This window comes from Aedes albopictus, chromosome 2, assembly GCF_035046485.1.
Source record: "Aedes albopictus strain Foshan chromosome 2, AalbF5, whole genome shotgun sequence".
Taxonomy (NCBI): Eukaryota; Metazoa; Arthropoda; class Insecta; order Diptera; family Culicidae; genus Aedes; species Aedes albopictus.
Genome location: NC_085137.1, coordinates 410,976,075 through 410,981,596, shown reverse-complemented (window position 1 = coordinate 410,981,596; position 5,522 = coordinate 410,976,075). Strand labels below are relative to the sequence as shown.

The 5,522-nt window shown below is 40.7% G+C and overlaps 1 long non-coding RNA gene across 1 annotated transcript; it reads right to left on the bottom strand.

The window, feature by feature from the left end:
• Positions 1-1,449: 1,449 nt before the first annotated feature.
• LOC134287331 (uncharacterized) lies at positions 1,450-2,371 on the bottom strand. The gene is made up of 2 exons (XR_009997221.1): positions 2,284-2,371; positions 1,450-2,211 (listed from the first exon to the last, which is right to left on the bottom strand). It is a non-coding gene; the product is annotated as an uncharacterized LOC134287331 (long non-coding RNA).
• Positions 2,372-5,522: the final 3,151 nt, after the last annotated feature.

Below are 5,522 nucleotides of genomic sequence, written 5' to 3'. Positions count from 1 at the left end.
GGGAGAAAAGACAAGAAAAATGCCTGAAGAAATTTAGGGAGAAATACTTAAACAATCATCACAAACGATTATCGTGGGAATTCTCAAGAAATCCGTGAATAAACTTTCGAATAAGCCCCTGGATGGATCTCCAGTGGAGCTCAAAGTGACTTTAAACTATAATTCGATGAATCTCTGCAGTAATTCGTGATAGAATATCTAGAAGAATTTCCTACAGAATCTGGGAGTTCAAAAAAGAGTTATTTGGGAATTTCCCCAAAATACTATCTATTCTAAAAAACGAAATTTTCGCAGAAATCGTTAAAGACATATATGAAGGAATCTCTTGAGGAATTCCAGGTGGAATTCTTGAAAAAAAAATCATTAAAAATACGTTAGGAAATGCCAGAAGAAATCTCTGCAGGAGTTTCTGAATGAATCCCGGGTGGAATACCTGAAAAATCTCAAACGAATTCCTGGAGAAATAGTCGAGGAAAAGTCTGAAAAAAAAATCCTTCCGCGAAAAAAAAAATGGATTCGAGTTTTTGAAGTTCTCTTAAGAATTCATAAAGGAATCTTCGGTCAGCAAATTTAAAAAAATGGATAACGATGATGCTAAGTTGCTTCTCATTCAACTTAAATAACCCCAGTTTGCAGGGCCGGATCTAAGGGGGGGCCGGGGGGGGGGGCACAAAAACCTTTTTTGGTTCAGTAGGTCGGCTCTAGAGGCACGTTCTCCTCCATTCGGGAATGAAAATGAAGAAAAACATTTTTGTTCATCTCTCCGAGGGGCCTCCACATCCGCTCGGGCCCCGGGCCCCCACAATCCTTAATCCGGGCCTGCCAGTTTGTATATGTACTTCACTTCATGTTGATGTTGTTATGATAGAGTATCCAATATTAGAAGAAAATGTATTAAAGTTTTTTTTTTAATACCGCGTCAGACAAAAATGTTTAAATTTAAACGAACCCATAAATAAGGAAAGAAAGATAAATTTCTGGAATAAACTCAAATGAAAAATACTAAACTAGAAAACAACTATCTAGAAGAATACCTGATTAAATTTAATAGTTTAAATTTTGTTATAATTACATTACATCTTCAACATTTTGCAAAGCAAATTGCGGAATGTTAGTAAGGTAATTGTACCAGTCATAGTGGTTCCCTATTTTGCATAGTGGTAATTTAGAATGCCTTCAAGCTTTGACCTATTATGAAGGTTTTAATAGCAAGAATGGTCGAATCTTGACATTAACTCTTCAGGACGTGCGACGTTGTAAAAAGCACAACACCACCAAAACACCTCGGTCGTCGTATTCGACGCGAGCGCGGTGCAGTTTTAGGTTCAAATAGGCGAGCGTCCTGAAAGGTTAAAACTCTTGAAATGATACAAAAATTGGAATGGAATTATCTCAAATAACCATTATGGCCAAATACGGAACCACAGCCTAGTAAGAAAAATACATAGGTAGTATCCTTAAAGGTTTATTTTGGATCATCATGCGCTTTTCAAGTAGGTATTACACAGAAAGCTAAACTTAAGATTACAGTTCTATGAGCGATATGTTTTTCATTCCAGTTTCAATTATTTGTATAAATACTCTTCGTCAGTTGGACCTCAAGTTTTCACAAGCGGATGCTTTTATAACGACTGACTCTCCTAGTGCACTCAAGTCCACGATTCCACAAGCAGGCTCAATTTTGGCAATTCTCCTTCCGACCATGTCTTGCGGCCATCCATTCCCCTGCGATCCCGAATAATTCATCAGACAAATGCTTTCCGTTTGCTTATTGGCACGATCGTCAACATCTCCGTTTGGGGTGGCACCGTATGATCCTGGCACTGAACCTGTTACCGAAATCCAAGTATCCGTTTCAGTTCCTGTCGGAAACTCTTCGGCGCAGAATGGGCGTGCTTCTCTCGGTCACCTCATCTAGGAAAACGGTAGCTCACACCACGATGCTGAGTTAACTTTTACTATTCCGGTGTTGTTCGTTGAGCGATTGCTTTAGAACCTAGGGTATCTTCTGAATTTTCTCTGTTAACTGCGCCTGCACGAGGTATTGGTTTCAAACAATAGTCAGGAGATGCTTCCGGGAAAATCTTCCTGGTTCCTCAATGTTGACGAATTTTCTTTCGCGATGTAGGAATTAGCAGGGGCTGCATGGAGTTTAACTGGTACCCACTGCATGCGCCCGCCGGCAGTCGGTTGGACGATGTGCCTTTCCATCTAAAAAACACATGAAATAACTTTATTATCGGAAAAATAACTAGATTTAGCTAAGTTTACAAAAATACTTACCGACCATGTCCATTAATTTGCGTTTAACTTGTTTCGACTGTGCTCTCGCCACCTGCTGAGGTCACGACAAATCTCACATCAAAACATCACTTGGATGCGACAACTGTCGATCTGAAGCGACTGTGGGAATGCGGTGAGAGTTCATCGGTGTTCACCCACACCGACTCTTGTCACCGCATCCGCCTACGGGAATCGGGTGACACATGCGACACGACTTTTGTCACGTCACACGCCAAGTAGAATAAGCACCACTTTTATCAAAATGGACACCGTCGAAAGCGCACAGTAAATTACTATGTTTGAGGTAATATCGAACACAATACATGGTCAGCTGAAAATTGTCGGTTCAACACGCTTGAGATAACTATGAACATAGTTAAATAGGTCATACAATTACAACCATAGTAGCGCGCATGGTAAACGTTACTACAAAAGCAGTACTTTCGTTGAAAAGAAGCGTGGTACGTTTAACAACAAGATGTAGTCTATACCACTATTACGATTTCTTACAGAACATAGTATTTCTCACTACATTTCGGTTAAATTGACCAATTTGTTCGTTAATCTCAATATAATGAGCCATAGTAAATTTGAAAACAACTTTGTAGACATATTTACTGCAGGATTTTTTTCCGTGTATATACATATATACCGTATAGGGCACTGCACTGTTTTGATTTTGCATGGGATTTTGACGTTTCTTGGCCTTGTTGTTTACAAAGTTTCAGTAAGAGTGAAAGAGAAGGAGAGAATTTCATGCAGTGCTCTATACACTGAACGGAAATCCCCGCCCAAGATCGACTGAGAGGCGATACCAACCCGGGAGCTTCTTGACAGCTGCCGAACAACGTCAGCGTACCTAAAAATTTTGGTCCGGGTGGTACTGTCAGATTCAAAGCGGCAAGCGCTACTTTTGAAAAGGACGAAAACCGACAATAACAAAATATATTAAAACATTAAACAGAAAACTAAATTTGTTGTTTCCGCTTTTTTTGTGGTAGAAAAATGCAAATTAAGTGCGGCATACTGAATTTGTTTAATAAAAGCGAAAAATATGTCTATAAAACGGGTAAAGGAAAAATAGTCGACTTTCAGAAAATTAATAAGAAACTCATGTTTTCTTCAAGTACGGTTATTAAGCACCAGCAAGTAATAAATTAGGTTACTTAAGGTGCCATCAGATTGTTTGTCATTATGACAAATATTTGCCATTGAAGCCCGACAACAAAAACAAAAATCTAAATAATTTCAATTTAATGAACATTAGTTTTTGCGCTTCTGTTGAATACGTCCTTTTGATTCGAAACGCTAGCCTCTTGTTGGCTTCCACTCACCACGAAACAAAAAGATGTTTTCGCATGGACAAAAAATGTTGCGTCAGTGAAGGATGGACCCGTTGTTTACGAACAGTAGCGACATCTGCGATTTGCAAGTAGGTACGCGAAACTGAGCTCATCTGTCAAGTAACGGAGGGGTTGGGCGATACGATGGCGCCCCTTAACGACATTCGGTCGGAAACCGTATGGTCCACCGACCGAATGATGTCATCCTAAAATCGGATGACAGCGATATGGAAATGGAATGTCCACCATATGGTCGAGCAACCTTGTTTTTTAGCGATTGATATCAATCATATATCCGCTTCCCTTCTCAAAAATGATTTGCTTAGTGGCCAGGGTGCCCTCGCGAACACCCATTTCAAAAATGTGTCATGTCCAGAAATGAGACATGCAACGCAATTCGTCAATGTCGCGGGTATAACGAACAAGGATCTTGTTACGCTATCGATGAATAAATTTGGTGCATCTGTGTTGCCTTCGCTCTGCAACTAATATTCATTCACATAGCGTGCGTCGACTCATACGCGAATAAGATGGTCGTCATCCGCTTTTTAGGATGATTGCCGTATGACTGATTCGTCATTCGAAAACACGATTTTGCTAATTTGGACTGGATGGTCGGACAAATCAGTCGATTTCGGGATGGGGTTTTCGTTCAGTGTACGGTGACAACACTCACGCCGCCAAACACCATACACTGAACGAAAACCCCATCCCGAAATCGACTGATTTGTCCGACCATCCAGTCCAAAGTACCAAAATCGTGTTTTCGAATGACGAATCGGGCATACGGCAATCATCCCAAAAATCGGATGACGATCATCTTATTCGCGTATGAGTCGACGCACGCTATGTGAATGAATATTAGTTGCAGAGCGAAGGCCACACAGATGCACCGAATTTATTCATCGATAGCGTAACAAGTTCCTTGATTGTGACACCCGGGACATTGACGACTTTGACTCGCATGTGCTATCCTGGACATGTCATATTTTTTGAAAAGGGTGCCCGCAAGCAGTGTTGCCACATTTAAATCTGTATTTTGCCTTCCAAAAATCTTTATAATCTGTATCACCATGTTTTGCCGAAAATCTGTATGAAATCTGTAAGAATTCGCGGAAAATCTGTTAGAAATTCTGTAAGTTTCAGAAAAATCTGTATAATCTGTATGATTTACAAAAATCTGTAATTATTGGTATACAGAATTCTGTAGCTGCGAGAAAATCTGCATGGTTACAGAAAAATCTGTATATGTGGCATCCCTGCCCGCAAGGGTACCCTGGCCCTGGCCACTAAGCACATATATTTTTGAATAAGATAGCGGTGATATTGTTATCAATCGCTAAAAAACAAGGTTGCTCGACCATATGGTCGACATTCTATTTTCATATCGCTGTCATCCGGTTTTAAGATGACATCATTCGGTCGGTGGACCATACGGTTTCCGACCGAATGTCGTTAAGGGGCGTGATCGTATCGCCTCTCAGTCGATCTTGGGCGGGGGGTTTCGTTCAGTGTATTGCCACAGTCAGTGGTGAATTGAAACATTTCAAGTGGTGAATTTAATTAGTATGGGAAATTAATCGATTGCAGCGCCACGCTATTGTGTAACTCGCCAGCTCAGGGAATAGGGTTTTTCATCTACAGGGTCGTTGAAGTGGATTTTTAAGCTTGTTCTCTCTCCCCTGGTCAGTAGAAGGTATTTATCAGAACAGGAACATATGGAAATGGAATGAATATCAACAAATGTCGTACACGCACAAAGAAATACAGTGAAACATCAAACCTGTTACCGATGGGTGCTCGAATCTAAAACTCACCACTTTTCGAGGGACCGCAAGAGCGACGAGGGTTGGCGACCCCTTTATGGGTCCGGCAATACGGGACAAACACAAAACA